The sequence below is a fragment of the Pinus tabuliformis genome, chromosome 4_1, assembly GCF_031772625.1.
Source record: "Pinus tabuliformis cultivar Carrire ecotype Pingquan chromosome 4_1, CPIR1, whole genome shotgun sequence".
Taxonomy (NCBI): domain Eukaryota; kingdom Viridiplantae; phylum Streptophyta; class Pinopsida; order Pinales; family Pinaceae; genus Pinus; species Pinus tabuliformis.
Window position 1 is genome coordinate 258,745,629 of NC_142303.1, and position 21,179 is coordinate 258,766,807.

A 21,179-nucleotide genomic window follows, 5' to 3' on the forward strand; every position below is an offset into this window, starting at 1 on the left:
ATTTATTGTGTTAAGTACCTTTCATTATCTTCCTCTATTGATTATTGTTACCTCGATGTTGATGGGCTTCCGTTGTAAAGAGTAGAAGTAGATTCTTGTCTCTTTCTTTAGCAAATTGCATTAGCTTTTGGATCTACAATATTTTCTACAAGAACTAGGAAATCAACAGAATACTCCGAGGAATCAATAGAGACCATTACATCGTTAAGAAATCCTTGAGGAGCCATCGTGTAACTGTTTGCAATTTGCAGCACTATTGTGGTCTTTCTTAGAGATACTTGGAGGTTTGGCTTCAACATGGTTTCCTTATTCATCACATTGATGGCAACCACAAGATCAATCAAGGTGTGGGGAACAATGATACCATCAGTGTGCACATCTACCATAGGACTTCCAGGGTATAGATACTTTTGGCAAATCTCTCTCCCCAACATTAGATCAGACAATTGACCAGTGACATTGATGGTAGGGTTGTCTTTATTTCTCCCCCCATGAGTTTTGAAGAATTCCTCTTTTATAAGATTATTGTAGATGGGAAAATCCTTGATAGCTTGGAGGAGTGGGATTTTTACACACAATTTTTCAATTCCCCCATAATTTCAGTCTCTTATGGGATGTGCTGGTTAGGATGGATCAATATTTTGGAAAAAGGAGGTGGATTGGCTTTAGGAACACTATTTTCCTTTTCTTCTTCAAACTCCTTAGGTGGAGATTGAGGTTTGTTATCTCATAGCACTCTTCTAAACCTCGTGTTAATTTCTTGAATCTCGAGATCATATGTAGGGTAGGATGTCTCTCCACTATAGACCTATTGTGCCTTCTTGTTGTTCAGGTTCAGATTTGGTTAAGCAGACATCTGAGGTTTCTTAGGTGGAAAATGATGAGTGAGTTGTGGTTGAGATGGAGATGGGGGTAGTAAAGTAGGAGGCTGGTTGAATTAAGGGCTCCAACCTTGTGATGGGGTACTCCACATACAACCTAAGATCACCATAATATTCCTATTGAACAACCACCCACAACTTACAACTCCCCCTCCCCTCCACACACACACATCCAACACTTGGACATTGTTTATGTGTGTATTTAGAGAATGATATACATGCTAGATTTCTTAGTAGGAGGGTAAATATTTTTTTTTGAAATTGATCAATAGGATTTAGTAAAAGTGGTATACTCAAAATGCATGTGGGTTTAACAAACTGTGAAGGAGGCCTAAAGGTTTTTTTTTTGCAAAAATCTTTGAAAGGTTCAATTGAATTTATAAATGAATATTTAACTACACCAAGCTAAGTAGCAAGGCCATATATAAGTGTGCTTATCTGTATAACCAAGAATAAAATGAAACAAAGCACTAATATATAATGATCCTAAAATTTAAGGCAACACCTATTAGGATGCACAATGTAATATTCCAACTAGTAAATAACAATGAATATAATCCATATTTATGAAGGAATTAAATTAAATGAAGATTCAAACAAAAACACATAGATATAGTGAAAAAAGAATTCAATTAATAAATAACAACTCTTGAAAATTGTTTACTTACATAAGAGAAACAAACTAGCTCGGGCGATGATAGCTTATCTCCGAGAAGAGATGTGACAACTACACACATTCTGAATTGTGTTAAAATTAGGTTTGGAGACCTTTTTATCATCAAGAAACAATGAAAAACCGTAAAAATCCAAAAACCTAACCCTAGGAGATGAAGCACTAAAGGTTTGTGTGCTCCGCTTGGGTCAGTTGGAACATCATCTTCCTAAAGTCGTAACTTTGGCATACGATCTTTTTTTGGTGTGCATGATACCTCATTAGAAATATCTATCTGAGGATGATTTTTTTTTACTGCAAACAAGTTTTTTGGCTTTGCATTTCCCTGTTTCTAAAAAAACACCAGTTAGATCCTCAAAACGGCTCCAAAATTTTAGGACCCGAAAAATTGCCAAAAATAGTAAACTACCGAAATAGAACATTATGATGGAAATTAGGAAAATAAAAGGAAACAATGTTGGGGGTCCAAGGGGGATAGGTGGGTGGCCACCAATACGCACCTAGATCAGTCCCCCTGCTTAGGAACATAGAAAATTTTAGGGGCGAATGTTCGCCCTTTGGCGAAATTAAGGGGTTTTAAATTTTTAGTGGGCGAATATTTTGTATCATAGTACATTTTTACAAATCACCTCAAATAGCCCACCTTATTTTAAGGGAGAGGGTAAAAAAGGTAAATTTAGCCCTTGAAATTAGGAGTTACAACCTTCCATTCTCCCATTTTCAAGAATAGGTTTTATTTAAGTGAATCCTATGGGCCAAAGGCCCAAATACCATATTTATAGAAGAGGTATGGTAAATTAATAAAAATATAAATAAATGAGAGGTATGGTAAATAAATAAAACATTTTTTATATTTACTCCATAAGTCACCTTATATACATGCAAGGGTGTAAACAAATAAAAATATAAGTGGAGGTATGGTAAATAAATAAAACATCCTTTTATACTTACTCAAAAGGTATGGTAAATAAATAAAAATATAAATAAGCTAGATGCATGGTAAATAAATAAAACCTCTTTTTATATTTAGTCCATAACCCTCATTCTATTTATGAAGGCTCAAGAAAGAGGTTTTATTTATGTGAATCCTATGGGCCAAATACCATATTTGTAAAAGAGGTATGGTAAATTAATAAAAATATAAATAAACGAGAGGTATGGTAAACAAATAAAACATTTTTTTATATTTAATCCATAAGTCACCTTATATTTACGAACACTCAAAAAATGCATTATATTTAGATGAAACCTATGGGTAAAATACTATGGGACAAATACAATGGACTAGATTGTTATTAATACCATGCAAGAAAACATTATTAACCCTAATATTAGTATTAATAAAAATAAAAATGCCACATGGTATTGACCCATGGTATTCACCTGGAATGTAGCCTATTTAAATGGGGTAATTAAACCAGCATAGATCCATCTTTACTCTGGATCTACTAACCCCCGAGAGGTATCAAATATCGTGATATGCAAACTAGCATAGAGTGAAAACATATTTGATCCGATCAAGAGTAAAAATGGATGTTGTAATTTAATGGATGTTAAACATTTTAGCTTGGTTAAAATAAAAAATAAAATAAAAATCAACTATTAATTTTATTAATTTTTATAAATTACTAATAGTAATTTTTAAGCTCCAGGTTTATGATAACCCATGGTATTGACCCATGGTAATACGATGGTATTCATGTGTGCATAAACTATTTAAAGGGGAAATTCTATCATCTTAGATCCATCTTAATTCTGGGTCTACCAAGTGCTCAGTGGGATAAATAGATTTCATCCCCCTAAGAGTGGTAGATGTGGAGTTAAGATGGATATAGGTTGGTTTTTATGATAATGAAGATATTAAATAGACTTAGGAAATTATATTGTAAAAACATCTTAAGGTGAATGGTTAAAACATAGACATTGGACAAGTATATTTGTATTGATTGCACTAGTCATCCTTCTATAACTTTCCAACATATGCTGGAGTAAACAGATTGTAATTTGGGTAATTTTTCTAATTGCAAACAGGTACATACTTTTGTATTGGCAAGGTGGTTACGAGGTCCTAGAAGTGATGAATTTGAATTTTTCTTGGTTTTATATATAGTATTATGGTTTTTCTCATGCTTTATGTGAATGGCACAAGTGAATTTTATCCTAAACCCACCAGGTTATCGATATGTAATTTCAGTAATTTTGATTTCAAAAGATATTTCAAAGAAATGCAATGATTTCATTTGTGTATTCAATAAACACGAGATTTTATAATTGAGTAAAATATTCGCCATTCTTGGTGAGAGATTCGCCAAAAAATTATATATACATATCATATTATTGATAAAATCGCCTTCCATTTTTCCTATATACCATGGAGATTCGCCCATTTATTATACATGTAAATTTGGGGGGGTTCTTAAAATTTTCCCTGCTTAGGAAGCAATGGTCCCCATTGCATAGAGTGCCTCCATGAGATGGGGAAATTTCTGCTAGACTTGATCCTTGGTGAGCCACTTGCCTTGGTGAAAGAGATGGCTAGATTTGACAACTTGAGACAATTGGAACCTCTATTGGTGAGTGTTCTTAATGTAGTCTGGGTTAAGATTTATTGGTGTTAGTTTCTTGGCAATGTTTGGTGCATCTAGCTGTTGTGGGGAAAAGTATCCGACTCGGAATGACCCTATCCCTACTCTAAGGGCGATAGTTCCTTAGCAACAACTGAAAGTAAAGCTTTGATATTTTCCTTTATGAAAGTACAGAGAAGGAAGAAAAGATTGACCAACCGATATCCTTCGCTTTTGTCGATCTTGTCTTCTCTCTTCGTCCCTTGCTCCCAGCTCCTTGTTCCCTTGCCGGCCCAGCTACACAAAGATCCTGCACAAACAAGAGAGGGAAACTACAAGAAACATGTACTCATAACTGATGCATGGATTAGAGTGAATCAGATATACAAGTAAATACAATACATCAATGCAATACAAGTATATAGGAGAACATTCAAAGCTTTATTGATAGAAGTAAAAGGTTCTGAGAAGGTTACAACCATCAATGGCTCCAATCCAGCAGCACCTCCCCAGCAGCAAGAAATCTCCTCTTCACCTCTATAAAAGCAATCACCCAATAGCTCTAACTGTAAACCAACAGCACTTCCTTGCTTTGCACAAAATTCCAGCCTCCTTAGACCTCATAGAAGAGCTCTATATATAGGAGATTTGGAGAAAGGATGAGTCAGCTTGAGGCTGGCATAAAGCTGACTAGTGTCCTCTCCCACTTTAGTTAATCTTCAGTTCTTGAATCCACTTGGAGAATCTTGCTTCCACTTGGAGATCAAGACCTTCTTACTCATCATAGGGCGAATCCCTTGAACCAAGTGTCAGTTTGGAAGCTTCCTGGGCAGTTGACACCTTGCAGAATGACTGTGCCACTTGGCCAATCTCGCCCAGCGCAGGTAGCCTTCATTAGTTTTGACTTTCAGCGCAGGTACAAGGAGGAGCAGTTGACATCCAGCGCAGATGCTCAGTGGAGCAGCTGACATGATCCAAAAATAGCCTGTTTTTGAGTGTTTTCAGGTGGAGAACTGATAGGAAGTGCTGTGGTTTGCTGACCTTGTTCCTCTAGGGGTAAGAACAACATGTTTAGGGACTTTGGATCCCTGTAATTATCGACATTTCATGCTCCATGCTGTGAGGCACAAAAATGTCTATAACAGTTGCCCCCTAAAGTATGAGGCCGTTTATCGGGTGAAATGCTTTATCCAGAGGGTCCGAAGTTCATTCAAGTGCTGAGAGGTGCCCTGTAATACAATACAATACAATACATTATTTTTCATTCTGTTTTCATGATCTAGCTGAGGCGGGCATTCCCATGCTCAGCTTTATAAATGCATTTTGGTACATAGAACAGACGATCGTCTGATGGTAGACTGATAATTCTCTGCTGAAATTATAATCCTTTGAGTAGGATGATCATCTGCTGCAATGATGTACATGACAAATGCTTTTATATTTCCTGAATATGTGTCGCAGCCCGGATGGATGAAACTAGATCCGGGGTCTTCAAACTCGTTCGATCTTCATTCTAAGTACAAGTCGATCCATGTGAGAATTTCGCTGAAGTCGAACATGGAAAGACATCGCTTGATTACCGGTCAATGATGAAAACCGTTAACAAGCGCGAGAGGAATCACCGATAATGATAATGACCCTCAAGGTACTGCAGTACAATTCACGTGGCGTGAATAAAGGACTTGGCGTCGAACGCCACGCAAAATCTTCTGGTCGAAGGTCATTGATGTATACCTGTCGCCGGAAGTGAGAAACTTGCCATTGAGGCATGCAAGCTTCAAAGTACTGATGGGGTTGTTCCTAGATCAACTTCTTGGATACTGAGCTGAAGTCGACAAGAAGCGATCCGTCAAAGGAGGGCCTTAATGAATCCCACATCAATGACACGGAACGGAGCTAATGATTTTAGTGGAGGTGAAAACAAACTGTGATATATGATTCAGGGTGGCGATCATGAATGGATGAAGGATAATGTATGGCAGTGGATGGGACACGGTTGACACTTTCAGAATGACCTCTCTTGAACATATAACGACACTGATGCGATGGATCGGTAGCATTACCCCAAAATGTGGATGGTTTGGCGAAGACCATGGTGATGAGACCGGTGAATGAAACAACCCAACCCGATGTGGTACGGAAGAAAAGTGTCATGTTCAAGAGCGACTTGCTACCATTAAGCTTCGATGTTCTCCCAATTTTCCCCCAGTCATTTCTGACCAGTACCTCTTTATTTTTGTCAAGCTTGAGGAGGATAACATATGCTTGTTCTATAACCTGCCCTTCGGGCAAGCCCATCGCTATGATTTAACGAGCTTAGCGATAGGGAAACTCGTTCTCGTCTAAAGACAAGTTTGTCGCTATTTAATCATTTTAACGAGTCTAACGACAAGGAAAACTCGGTCCTTTTCATTTTTAGAGAGTCTGAAAAGGTACAGAAAGTTAACTCCATAATTCCTTTTTCGTCATCTAATCCCTTAAGTCCGAAAAAGTATAAAACAATACAGAAGGGATGGGTGTTCGGTACTTTTAACGAGCCGAACAAGACAAGCGCTCGATCTTTTTGTGTAATAATCCCTCAGGTCCAAAAAGATTAAAGTCTAAAAGAGGGATAGCTCTTCCGGTCCCTTTAACGAGCTGGAAGGCCAGAACTCGGCAAACTTTTCATATTTTACGAGTCAGAAAAGAGCTCAAAGATGACTCGTCTTTTGAGGAACGAGTGATAAACAGGGATAGCAACTGATTCCAGGTACAAGTTGGAATTTTCCAATCACGGCAGTGTCACAAGGATGGCTAGGTGAAATCACTCTTCGCAGATGTTCCTCAAAATGGGTAAACACACAAATGGAAGTGAATGATCGGCCAAATGACGGTGGAGGTGACGGTGCACAAACACGACCAAGGATTTTATGGCTGATGAATTTACGATCTCAAAAGGTTATTTACCGGTTCATTTTTTCTGAATGAGCTTGAACTCTAAAGGAAAGCCTGCTCATAAACTTATGTTTATTTTTTAACGAGCATGAACTATGCGCTAAAACTGCTCGGATCTTGCGTTTATTTTTTAACGAGCATGAACTATGTGCTAAAACTGCTCGATATACCAGTCATAGAATAAGAACGCCTCCTGTGAGATAGCTATTTTTTAAGGAGCTTTATCTCACGAAGCTATGCTCCAATTTTGGCAAGTTTTACCTTTGCCCCACAGACTTTCTTCATGCAAGGTCGGAATCGGCTAATCCTACGAGTTTAAAGGGTTAGACCTACAGGTTTAAAGGGAGGACCTAAAAATTTAAAAAATAAATAGTCGTCCCTCGCTCACATTCCAAAAGTTTGCATGCCCCCAGACATAGGATAGAATTTCGAGGCTGCCCCTCCTCTCCCCTACCTCTGCTTTTCTTTGGGTGTTCACAGCTACTTGTCATCTTGCCAATCTAATGTTAACGATACTAGTCTTCTCGTTATTCTAAGGGGTCTTACGCAGTACTCAGTCTTCCCGTCGGCCCACCTTTTAACGAACAGCTATTTGTGACAAGAGAAGAACACTACTCAAAGACAAAACATTGGTATTATTGAGGGAGGCTTGCCTCTTTCTTATTATCCGAAGAGGGTTCTATTTGCTGCCGCAAATCAATCTCTTTCTTCGGCGATGTCTATCATTGGGTTACTCAAAGATGGTTACCCTTTGTCACAACAATATAATCTCTTTCTTTGGAGGCTGCCCCTACTTATCCTTCAAAACATTTGTTTTAATGGGTGAGGCTTGCTTTTCCCCAAAGATGGTTACTGCTTGTCGCAATAAGGGAATTCCTACTTGGGCAGTGCCCACCTCTTTAGACAAAGGTGAATGACTCTTTTGCCAAACACATAACTTTAACAAAAGAATACTATTCCAGAACAACCCCTCTTCCATCCACGGACGGGGTACGGACTAGTCATATTCTTCTGTGGAAATTCTACCTTATACCCAGGGTTTCTTCTGCCCGAAGCAGACCAGGGTGCATGCCCCCTGGGTTCCAGTCTTTCTTTCCGAATCACTCGCACTCATCGGGAAGGAGGACTGGGGGTGGAGGCATATCTTGAGTGAACAGACCATTTAGGATTGGTATTTGACTATTTGCGATGCGAGATCCCGGAAATGAAAGTTGGTCTACGAGCTTGACCACCCTCCCTTCGTGTGGAAAACACATTACTCTAAAGAGTGAGGAGACTATCGCTCCCATGCAATAAATATAGTCACGTCCAAGGAGTAGGTTATAATCCAAGGGTCCTTGGACGACCATAACGTTCAAATTAACGGTCTTCCCTTTCAATGTAACAGGCACATTGGGGAGGATTCCTAATGGTCGACTGGTTCCTTTATCAAAACCTGAGAGATTTCTTAACTCAGGTAAAAGCGCCGGGGAACCCAGTGCTTTCCAAGCAACAGAGGAAAGGATACTCACAGACGCCCCTTCATCAATGATAGTACCAGCCATGATCATTCTATAGATCTGGACAATGATTCTGAATGGTACACTGGCTGGTAACCGGGGTCTGCCTAGTTGATTCCAATCAAAGGATACAACCAGGTTGCTTGGTGGTGGGACCGAATATACGGCCGGATATGACCCTGATGATGTTCCTTCCTGCGATAAAGGAATGGGCGCATTGCCCTGACGCTCATCAGAGTCGGTGTTAATGAAAAGAACCTGGATGGTGTCATCCTTATTCTCTTCAGTGAGGGTGTCGCATGAAGATGACTCTTCGGTGACGGTGTCATTTGAAGAAGAAACTTCTGAAGGTAGAACCGGGTCAACTGCCATATCGACCTTTGGACTTTCGTCCGGTCTGGATTCAGTAGGTTCATTTTCAGTGACTGACGCTTCAGCCGACCACTTGAGCGGGCCAGCTGTATTTTCAACCAACGAAGGACTTGGCACGAGTTTTTTGTATCCAGGAGGAAGTTTTACCGGTGAAACCGGACGATCTTCCAAAACTCTCTTCGCTTCGTCTAAGAAGGGACAACGGTGGATGGCATGACTGCCTTCGCACAACTTACAGGGGAATCTTAATCCTCCTTTTTGTCTTGATCCTTCACTTTCACTGGTTGACGGAAAGCAATCAACCTGATTGTCAGAGGTTGATGCCCCCGAATTGTGCAGACGAGGGGACCAGTCCCTTAGTATCCGGGGAATACAGGGACAATCTCTGTGGAAATGGTCTCCTCTACATATGACACATGGCGATTTAGGCCCGGTCTGTGCAGTGGGTGGGTTTTTGTCAGATGTCTTTTGCTTGCCCCCAGTCGCCTTAGGCTCCTTCTTCTTCTTTTCTTTCTTCTTCTTTTCCTTCTTCTCCTTGGGAGGCTGACTTTTGCCAACTCTACCTTGCGAAGATGAAGGATCAGAGGAAGTATTGTAAGAAGTGGAAGGCTGGTGGGTAGTTCTAGACTGTTCTGACTGTTGATTCGACTGCTCAGGATTAGTGGCGATCTGGACTACATTAGTTGAAAAGAGCCATACAGGGAGGCCGATTGTCAATCCTGGAAGTGACAATGTTGCCATATGAGGCGCACCAACATCTCCCCAAGAGGAGAAGGGATTTGGACTTCTGCCAAGGTTGCCTCCTTGGTTGGTGGGCTCCATACTTTTCAACTGAAAGATCAACGTGGGAATAACAGGTGATTTTGTTCCGCTTAAAATAAATTTTATTAACGACGCTTTCAGACACAAACTTGCTTTTTCATGTTTTAAGAGTCGAGAAAAAGCTAAAGATGACTCTAGTCGCCTTCGATGTTTTAACGAGCCCGAAGTGACAAATGCTCGGTTGGACTTTTTCAGTTATAGAGTTTGAAAAAGGCCAAAAGAAACTGCTCTGGAGATCTAGGCAGAGGGTGTGCCAAACCTTTCGCGAAACCACAGAATACGTTTTACGGTACGGGTGGTCGATCTTCGTGAATGCTGTGTTCACTGCATCGCGATCAGTAGGGCGGTCGACACGGCTTCCTATGGATAAAGGATAATTTCCTATAGGGGTCTCCCAATATATACGTGACGGTACGTGGGAGCACAAGTCCGTATTAGTGCCACCGACTCTCAGGAGGAATCACCCACCTTCGTAGAGATCGACAGTCACTATATTTAACGACGCCGGAACACGTCTCTACCTAGACCTCTAGATGTTTGCGTTATGTTACAAAGCGTTGTTATGTAAATTGGATTTATTTTAATGTTGATCTTGCTTAGCAGTTTGCCTTTAAGGATCACCACAAGATGTATATATACAACTTCCTAAATGCAATCTAAGATGAGAAGCAAAACTTTTCAATCTTTCAACTTTGAAAACCTTAATCTACTGAGGGAAAAGAAAGACATCAACTTTTCACACAGATCATAGAACACACACTAAATGCACTTTTTCCTAAATCAACATGCAAACTGTCAATAATGCACATGCACAATGCAGATATTTCTTTTCTTTATCCTTAATGTTGATGTAAGACAAAAAGGAAACTGTTGTATAACTTTGAATCTAATTTCAAGCTAAAGTAAACAAGCTTGTCCAAAATCAAAAGACACCTTAAGATCGACTTGTTTAGACACTGGAAATGTATAGATTCAAACCACAAAATGAAAAACAAACAAACTCAAACAGCCATGAACAGTAACAAAACTAGCTCTTAAGATCACAAAGACACTTTTGCAGTTCAGGATCTAAGAGGCCACAGCTATACTGGTTTGCTTTTCACAATGGGAAACTGTAACTGAAACAAGAAATACTGAAAGAACAATCACAGTTTCATCACACAACTGAGGCGGAATAATGTCAAGGAAATTTGGTTTACAGCAAGTACAAATGACAAGCAATCAACAGCAAAATAACAGTGAAAACAGGGCCAAGACTCAGTAGGAAACCTCAGCAAGACACTGGCTAAACTGGTTCAGCGCAGGCTCTGGTCTGTCAAACTGACTCTCAGCGCAGTTCCCGAAGGGAGTACCTGCGCTGAAATGCAGACTGCCTTTAGACAGCCTGCACTGAGACACGAGAGTTGCGTTTACAAGGGTTTCCGGGTCATAAAAAGCTCAAAAATTCACTGTTTTTGCTGAAATAAAAAGCTATAGGTCAAGTACAAGCTAAGGGATGATCAAGAGGATGAAAAGCTATCACAAAGAGCACAAGAGTCTTTTGTAGATCAGCTCTTCAAATCATGAATCTGCTCAGAAAATGAGCAAGAGTAGCAGCCCCTCTACTTCGCTTTTGATATAGTCAAAAGCTTTTCGATTTGGTACTCTTTTCTTCAGGAAATGAATAGCAAAGATACTACAAACACAAATCAAATGGATACGCTCCCCAGTGGAGTCGCCAGTTTGTTGTGGGGAAAAGTATCCGACTCGGAATGACCCTATCCCTACTCTAAGGGCGATAGTTCCTTAGCAACAACTGAAAGTAAAGCTTTGATATTTTCCTTTATGAAAGTACAGAGAAGGAAGAAAAGATTGACCAACCGATATCCTTCGCTTTTGTCGATCTTGTCTTCTCTCTTCGTCCCTTGCTCCCAGCTCCTTGTTCCCTTGCCGGCCCAGCTACACAAAGATCCTGCACAAACAAGAGAGGGAAACTACAAGAAACATGTACTCATAACTGATGCATGGATTAGAGTGAATCAGATATACAAGTAAATACAATACATCAATGCAATACAAGTATATAGGAGAACATTCAAAGCTTTATTGATAGAAGTAAAAGGTTCTGAGAAGGTTACAACCATCAATGGCTCCAATCCAGTAGCACCTCCCCAGCAGCAAGAAATCTCCTCTTCACCTCTATAAAAGCAATCACCCAATAGCTCTAACTGTAAACCAACAGCACTTCCTTGCTTTGCACAAAATTCCAGCCTCCTTAGACCTCATAGAAGAGCTCTATATATAGGAGATTTGGAGAAAGGATGAGTCAGCTTGAGGCTGGCATAAAGCTGACTAGTGTCCTCTCCCACTTTAGTTAATCTTCAGTTCTTGAATCCACTTGGAGAATCTTGCTTCCACTTGGAGATCAAGACCTTCTTACTCATCATAGGGCAAATCCCTTGAACCAAGTGTCAGTTTGGAAGCTTCCTGGGCAGTTGACACCTTGCAGAATGACTGTGCCACTTGGCCAATCTCGCCCAGCGCAGGTAGCCTTCATTAGTTTTGACTTTCAGCGCAGGTACAAGGAGGAGCAGTTGACATCCAGCGCAGATGCTCAGTGGAGCAGCTGACATGATCCAAAAATAGCCTGTTTTTGAGTGTTTTCAGGTGGAGAACTGATAGGAAGTGCTGTGGTTTGCTGACCTTGTTCCTCTAGGGGTAAGAACAACATGTTTAGGGACTTTGGATCCCTGTAATTATCGACATTTCATGCTCCATGCTGTGAGGCACAAAAATGTCTATAACACTAGCCATGGTGGAAAGTATCATTGAAGGCAGTCTGCATTGACTATTGGGTGCAAGCCAAGGAATGTAGGGATATGGAGCTTGAAATCGTTGTTTCCCATAGCCTTGGTGATGATGTAAGGCCTATATCAGAGTGGCTAAAACTTTTGATGGGATATGGCCAGGTGATATTTATGCAAATTAACCCAAGCTTTCTTCACCAACCTAAAACTTATGTGGCACCTAATGTTGATCATATCATTGTTTATACTTTGGATTGGATTTATCCAAAATGTCATGAACTTGCTTATGGATGTGCTAAATGCATTCAATAAACCTGATGGCTTTATCATCTTCAGATTGAACATCTGCAAAATCTTCTTGTGTAGTTGCAAGAGGCAGTGCAACATCAATGGGATATAATGGTTGAAATATTAGGCCCACTTGAAAGGGGTCGTGGCCAGTCAAGCTATGGAGAGTTTTTTATAGTTTTGTTGCATATAGGGAAGAATTTCATCCCATGTATGTGGATGCTTAGAGTTGTACATGTGTAGTATGTGCACTATCATTTTGTTGTGCCCTCTATTTGGCCATCAGTTTAGGGGTGGAATGCAGTCGACTTGGTGAGCTTGATGTCCAACAATGACCTGAGGCTCAACCGTAATGCATTAATGAACCCGTTATCTTGATATGATATAACGGTCTCTGGGATCGCAAAATTTAACCACACTCGTTCAAAGAAGGGTTTAGTGCTTGCTTCCACTATGATACTCTTCTTCCATGAAGCCAATATGACCATCTTAGAAAATCATTCAATGACCACAAATACACAGTTGTTTATGTGCTTAGTAGAAGGAATACCAAAGATATATTCCATGGAAATGGATTCCCAAGGTTGGCTAGGAGTATTCAGAAGAGTATACAGGCCTTGATTTTTAATGGTTAGCTTGGCAATGGAACAAGTAGTGCAAGATCAATTATATTTTCCAAAATCTTATGAGGAATTTTCCTAATAAAAATAACTATTAGTACTTCCACTTTTTGACCATGGATATTCACCCCCACTTTACCATGGAAATTATTAACTTGTAAGTAGACTTTGTTCCAATATCATGGCTCAACAATACCACATGCCCAAAAATCATATCTTATTTCACAATCAAAATATTTTATAAATATAGTTTTTTAATTTTATTTTATTACATTCTTGGGTTGAGAGACACTCTCCAACCTGATATGAAAGAGATGTTGTAATGTCTTGTTATATTATGATGTTGAAAATTTTTGAAAATTGTGTATTCTATTCTTTGTATTTTTTTTTCCCGTAGAAAAAAGTCGTAATTTATATTCATATTGAAATAAATTACATTTTGTAGATGCTTAGCGCATTTGCCGATAGCTGTCCATGTGAAGGACAAAAAACACTAATAAAAATAACAAATTATATTTACAACTACATCAAGCCTATATTTTTCTGCCCTTCTTCTTCTCCACCCTTCGCCAACCCTGTGAGTCTGAGGGGGGAACAATGATGGCCTGTTGATATGCTGGTGTGTTTGCTGGAGGTTCTTTGTCGGATTCTGATCCTTCAGATCCATGAGTTCTTTTGTTGCCACTAACTTCTAGCTGTGGAATTTTCTGGTGCTGAGAATGATCCTCCATTTGTGGGTCTGGTGCTTTTTTTTCCTGTGTACCGTTCTGTTCCATATTTATGTCCGGTTCCTCTTGGTTTGCTGTGTGCTCTGTCTGAATGTTTTCTTCTTCCAGCGGTTCTGTATTCTGCCACCCATTTGGCTTTTTTTGCTGTTTCTTGTTTCCTTTTGGATGCTTTCTGGCCAGAGGGCAGGAGTTTTGGAGATGTCCTGTTTCCCTACAGCTGTGGCATCTGAATGCAGTGTTTTCATAGTCGAGGGGTTGTATCCACTCCTTGTTGTTATAGTTTAATGAAATTTTATCTGACAGCCCCTGACTCAAGTCCACTTCGACGCAAATTTTGGCAAAGGTGAAAATCCCTCTGCTATATCTATCTTCGTCAAGTTTTAGAAATTTGCCCAAGGAATCCCCAATCGCAGATAGTACAGTATGATGCCAGAAATGTAATGGGAGGTTGTGAAGCCTCACCCAAACAGGTGTTGTTGTGATTTTCATGGTGTTTGCGTCAAAATCAGCAAACCAAGGGGTAACAAAGAGGCCTGCATTACCCCAAAACCAAGGCCCCTCCTTAATGATACTATCCCTTTCTTCCTCTGTGTGGAAGCTTACAATAAAAAACCCTTTTGAACATAGATATATATCGCATTCTGGTGTCCAGTGCGTATATATCCATTGATGTAAAGCATCGGATTTTGGCCAGTATCCATTAAATCTACATATAATAGCATGTTTTGAGAGTTGAGAGTGTAGTGCATTTACCTCTGGTATAGTAACTTTGAGCTCGTAATAAGCCAACTTTTGTTCTACTATATGTGGCCCTGGTTGCTCTGGTGGTGGATTTGGTTTGGCCGGCAATTTTCCCTTTCCCTTAACTGCATCCCGAAAAGAGCCTGGAATCTGTGATCCGCCAGCTGCTGCACCTCCCCAAAGCCTCATGTTGACAATAATGTTAGATCCTGGCTTAATGTTGTAGTGGCCTATTGCCCAGTGATCTTGTATCGATCTGCCTTCTGAGAGCAGATGTTGATATCCTTCCGGGAGGCCAATGTGATTGGCGATGATTTTCTTCAGTTTTGAGACTTTGTCTGAAGCTCGAACCCAGATTGGGGTTGTTTTCCCAGAAGGGGGCTTTATAAAAATTTGGAAACGTAGATCTGATGAGGATGTCGCTGCCTCGGTCATCGATTTGGGTTCGACCCATTCTTCCTGTATTCCATATATAAACTTGCAGGCCTCATCAATCTGGCCGCTCTGAGTATACCCTGTATTTATCGCTGTCCCCGCCGCGGACAGAGGAGCCTCAGACCACCAGTTAATCTGTTCCAATATCCGACCCCATGGTTGGTCTTCAACCAAGCCATTTGTAGACTGCCATAGCGCAGTAGATCGGGCCCGCGGTACAGCATAAAGGGGCAGAGGTACCAGGCTCTGTTTCCCATTTTCGCAGACGCAGGGCAGAGCATCCGCATAGGAGGGCGGATCAGAAAATAACTGTGTTGATCGGTTGTTTAGAAATTTATAACCCCAGACAATGAAGAGGGATGTCCAGGGGCGTCCTGTGTAAAGCAATCCGAGACCATTGGGGGGCGAAAACCTCCAGTTCTGTTTGTTTTGGTCCAAAACTTTGTGCTTCTTTCCGTCAGAGGATCCAGGCCATGTCCTGTGGGTAGCCCCGATCGCTGTGGCTTCCGCGGCTAGGCTCCAAGCCGATCCAGTATCCAGCAGATGTTTGGGGGCGGCGGCAGCATCAAAACGGTGTTCTGAAACCCTACGCTCTCCAAATCCTGCCATCGCTCCACAATCTCCGGCTTGTAAACCTCTTGATGAAGAATCCATTTCTATTCTTTGTATTATATTATGTTATCTAGATATTTTGACTTGGTAAAATTACATATATATATATATATATATATATCCAAAAAAAATAGAAAGATAATATTATTAATTATAATTAATAATTAAAACATAATGAAATTACATTAAAGAAAATCAAATAAAAGTTAGATAAATAATTATGATTATTATTTATTAATAATTAAACTAGTCTATATCCATGTTAACTCTGGATCTATTTAGCTCTAAGAGGAATCAAATCTCTCTGAGTTGCAAACCTTTCCTCAAGTTTTGCACTCAGAATAAAATGTTTTCACCTAGAGATGAGAGAATTTATCCCTCTCAATGCTTGATAACTATGCAGGTAAGATGGATGTAGTTTATATCTTTGGAATAAATGGTTGATGGCAATAAATTATCACTTCAAATTTTGGGTTGTGAATTCATACTATGTCTTTTTCCATTAATCCTATTTCATGTGGTATTAGGCCATTCTAATTTGGATTAAGATCACAACTATAATTGTTAGGTAAGTGAATGGGTGGAAATTCAACCTCAAAATGAGGGAAAATTTTAAGAACCTCCCCAAATTTATATGTAGAATAGATGGGTGAATCCCCATGGTATATAGGAAAAATGGAAGGTGATTTTATCAATAATATAATATGTATATATAAAAAAATATTGTGAATCTCTCACTAGATTATATTATCTTGTAAAATCATGGCGAATATTTTATTGAGTTATAAAATCTTGTAAGATCTTGGTGAATATTTCAATGAATAATAAAAATTTATAAAGTCATGGTGAATCTTAACATTGTGAACTCTTAGAGATTTTTTTGAAAAAGCATAAAACCATACTGTAATAGAATTGAGCACACAACCAAATAATAACGTTACATTTTCCTGAATGTAATATTAATAGAGACACATTTATTCAAGTTAGACAAATATATCTCCTCGGAGGAGAAGATAAGTAATGTCCATGTTGTTGGCAAGTCATTTTGTCTCTGCACCTCTAAAATAAACAAGATTTGTTTTAAAGTTTCATCCTATATTCAAATAATACAAATGTATCTTCTTGGAGAAGAAAAGTGACATCCATCTTGTTAAAAAGCCATTTTGTCTATGCAACTCTAAGATAAACAAACGTGATTACCAGTTTTATACTTAGCAGAAAGAAATTGATCCAAATGCATCAAATATTAATATAATATGAAACAAGAGAAACAACTTTTCATGAAGTGAACCAAAACTGTTTCAAATTTCTTGCACATTCCTAAAGTTCTAAGTTTATAGCATCAATTTTTTGTCTTTATAGCTCTTGGTGTGATGAGTTCAACCTTTGTGTTAAAATGCCTTGTACTTTTAAAGAGAAAATTTTATTCAATAATGTAAAGAGGGTGGTGTATGAATTAATAAATTAATTGTCGCACAAGTTTAAGCAACGAATGTCTATGATCATCAAAGAAACTCAAACTACTTAAAGGAGGATGCTAGCCATAAACGTAAGAAAAAAATGTGATCACTTGTAAATGTGAATCCTAATGTCACTCCATATTCTACACTCGCTATAAATAATTTAATGAGAGAAATTTTCCATGGAGAATGATGCAATTCAAGAACTCCAATAGCTCATTACTATTCTAAATAAATATTGCACGCTAAAAGGGAGGAAGGAAAAGTTGTCCCAAGCCCTAGTCTCTATGTTTAACTTGGGTATTTTGTTTCCTATAATTCGTCATTTAGTTTTCTCAGGATGTTTAAGCTCATTGGGAAATTTAAAATTGCAGATAAAGTATTGTGACTCATTAAACTCACCCTTGCCTTAGTCCAAGAGTAATGCCATGTATGGTATTCACATATTAGTGAAAAACATCCTATATTTTACACTTCCTAGAGTGCTAGTAATTTAAGTCAACATAAAGGGAAAAATTTGAACCTTAGCATCGAGATTTATAAAGGGCCCAATATGCTATAGTTTACTTAAATTTTCAACAAAATTAAAAGCATGTGAGCGTGGAACAAGATAGTGGGGTTTAATGTTTTCAAAAGAAATGTAAAACTATTTTCATACATATAAATAGGGAAACCTTGAGCCATGAAAGTGAAGCAATAATATGTTCAAAACTAAAGTTTACCATCGATGTATATAAAATGTTTCAAATGATTTCCTTCAAATAGTGATAGAAATTCAATCAACACAACAAGGGGAATAAACTATCTCAGACTCCAATAGGTCATTACTATTCTAAATAAATATTGCATCCTAAGAAGGAGGAAACAAACATTGTACAAAACCCTAATCTCTATGCCTAACATGGGCATTTTGTTTCCTAGAATTCCTCATTTAGTTTTCTCGGGATGTTTAGGGTCAATGGGAAATTTTAGATTGTAGATAAAGTATTGCAACACTCATTAAAATTAGCCTTACCCCGACCCAAGACTAATGCCATGTATGATATTCACGTATTAGTGAACAACATCCTATCTATTACGCCGCCTAGAGTGCCAGTAATTTAGGTAAACATAAAGGGAAAAATTTGAACCTTAGCGTCAAGATTGACAAAGGGACGAATATGCTATAGTTCACTTAAATGTTCAAAAAAATTAAAAGCATGTCAACGTGGAAGAAGATAGTTGGGTTTAATGTGTTCAGAAGAAATGTAAAAATATTTTCAGGCATATAAACAGGGTAACCTTGAGCCATGAAAGAGATGAGAAATAAGAAGTCCATAATAATTACAAAACCATGGGAAAAAAACAAAGTTAAAAGAACTTTATCCATTTGAGGACCATAACCAGGACAAAAATCTTGTCATTCATTAAGAAAAAAATAACTATTACAGGGAAGAAACCTAAAAAATCATGTCCACCTCTAAATCCCAATTCAAGGTGATCCCTATAATGGCCCCAAACTTTTGTAGAAAATATTGTAATTTCTAGGTTTTAGAATTTTTATCATGCTTGGATTTAAAGATAAATGCATGGAGTGATAAGGAAAACTAATAAACGGAGTGGAGGTTAAAATTATTCATGGTATCAAAGCTTGTTTGGTTGAAAAGTGCAGTTTGGGACAACAAAGTGAAAATTACAGCAAGCTGATTTTTACACAGAAAATAGAAACCTTTGCCACATATTTGAAAAATTCAGTTTGGTAGGACAATGAAACATGTCTTTGGGTTTGCGATTTGAAGACAGGTTGGATGGGTAGAACAACTATAGTGGATAGAAGGAGATAATCTAGAGCATCTTTGAGGAAGCAGAAGTCTCGGGCATTATGGTAAATACCACACAAAATCCAGTAGCAGTACTTGATGAACCTGTACAGTTGGCAAAGTTTAACAAAAAGAATGCTAAGGTGAAAATATTGATTCTTGAAGGAGTCAAATATCATGTAATTCCTCATGTAAGAGGAAAGAATTATGCACATGAGATGTGGACATACTTGACCAATCTTTACGAAATCTCAACTAAAAATAGAAAAATAGTCCTAAAGGAGAAACTGAAGGCCATTAAAATGGCTAAGACTTACAGTGCTACAACATACCTCACAAATATCACTTTAGTGAGAGATGAGTTGACAGTCGTAGGTGAGATCATTTCACCCACTGAGTTGGTGAGGATTGCCTTGAATGGTCTTCCCAAGACTTGGGAGAATTTTGTGGATGGAATTGTTGCACAAGAAAACCTTCCCAAATGGGAGAGGTTGTGGGATTATTGCATTTAGAATTAGATCATAAAGAACCATCTTGGGGCAGCCAAACAGGTGGAGGAGGATGACAATGTGGCATTGTTAGCAAGAGGCAAGAAGGGAAAAGCAAAGAATAAAACTTCCTATAGTGGAGGCAATGGAAAAGGTAAAGGAAAGAAAGAGAACAAGGAGAAGGACTATTCCAAAGTCAAATGTTGGAATTGTCAAAACCTGAGACACTATTTTGTTTTGTGTCCCAAGGAAAATTTTAAGAATCACCCTAAATTTATATGTATAATAAATGGGCGAATACCCATCATAAATAGGAAAAATGGGAGGCAATTTTATCAATAATATAATATGTATATATAATTTTTTTGGCGAATCTCTCACCAAATTATATTATCTTGTAAAGTCATGGCGAATATTTCACTGAATTATAAACTCTTGTAAGATCTTGACAAATCTTTCACTGAATAATAAAACAAATCTCAGCGAATGTTTTGTCAAATTATGAAACCATATATGATAATAGGAAGACATATTCATTAAATTGTAATCTACTAACATACATGTTTGGAAAAAAGAAACATAATTTTCTCTTCCTACAAAAAATGTTTCAAGTTTCAGTGGCCGTGTTTGTCACTCTTTCATATCCTTCTATTAGTTTTGATCATATTCCACAACAAAGTTCTTGTAGGTCTTGATCTTGACCACTAGTTATATCAAGGTAGGAGAGATTCATATTTTCTTTACCACTTTTGTTAATCTACCACTTTTGTCAAGCTATCAAATTTCTTTATTATTCCATAGACTCCAATTGCAAGATAAGAAAAAAAACACATCAAGTTTGTTTACCCCAACACATCAATAAGTAGCAAGCCCCAACTATATGATATAACAAAGTAGTAGGTATCCTAAAGGCTTGAAGGGGATCTAATGGAAAGAAGTGACCGTTGTGCATAAGACTTCCAATCAATATATAAATATATAAATGTAAACTTATTATTATTTTAATTGGAAATATTCGATTAAATAATAAAATGTAATTACATCTCTCCCAATCTAAATTTCTTATTAGCATAATTCACTACCTTCATACGTCTTGCATTTTTTAACAGCATTGTAACATGTGTAATATTTTCCTTTTTGATGCACAATCTCTGCCTTTTAGGAGAATATGGTGTAGTGGCCCGACCCCTACAGATCATTACGACAAACTAAGAATGACAAAGAAGATGAAAGGTTGTACAACCTAGCTTTGTGTATGTATATGTTATCCCTACTTTGTAGGATTCTAGTGTGAGTTAATTTTGAGTTGTAAATAGTAGACTAATTTTCATGAGTCAGTTCAGTTAAATTAGCTATCAAACTGATTAAGGAAACTAATAATGAGTTAACAATGAGTGGTGACACTAATGAACTCCACTAGTGCTACTCTAGTTACTGAATATTTACTCATCAAAAACTCATGCATGTCGATTCTGAG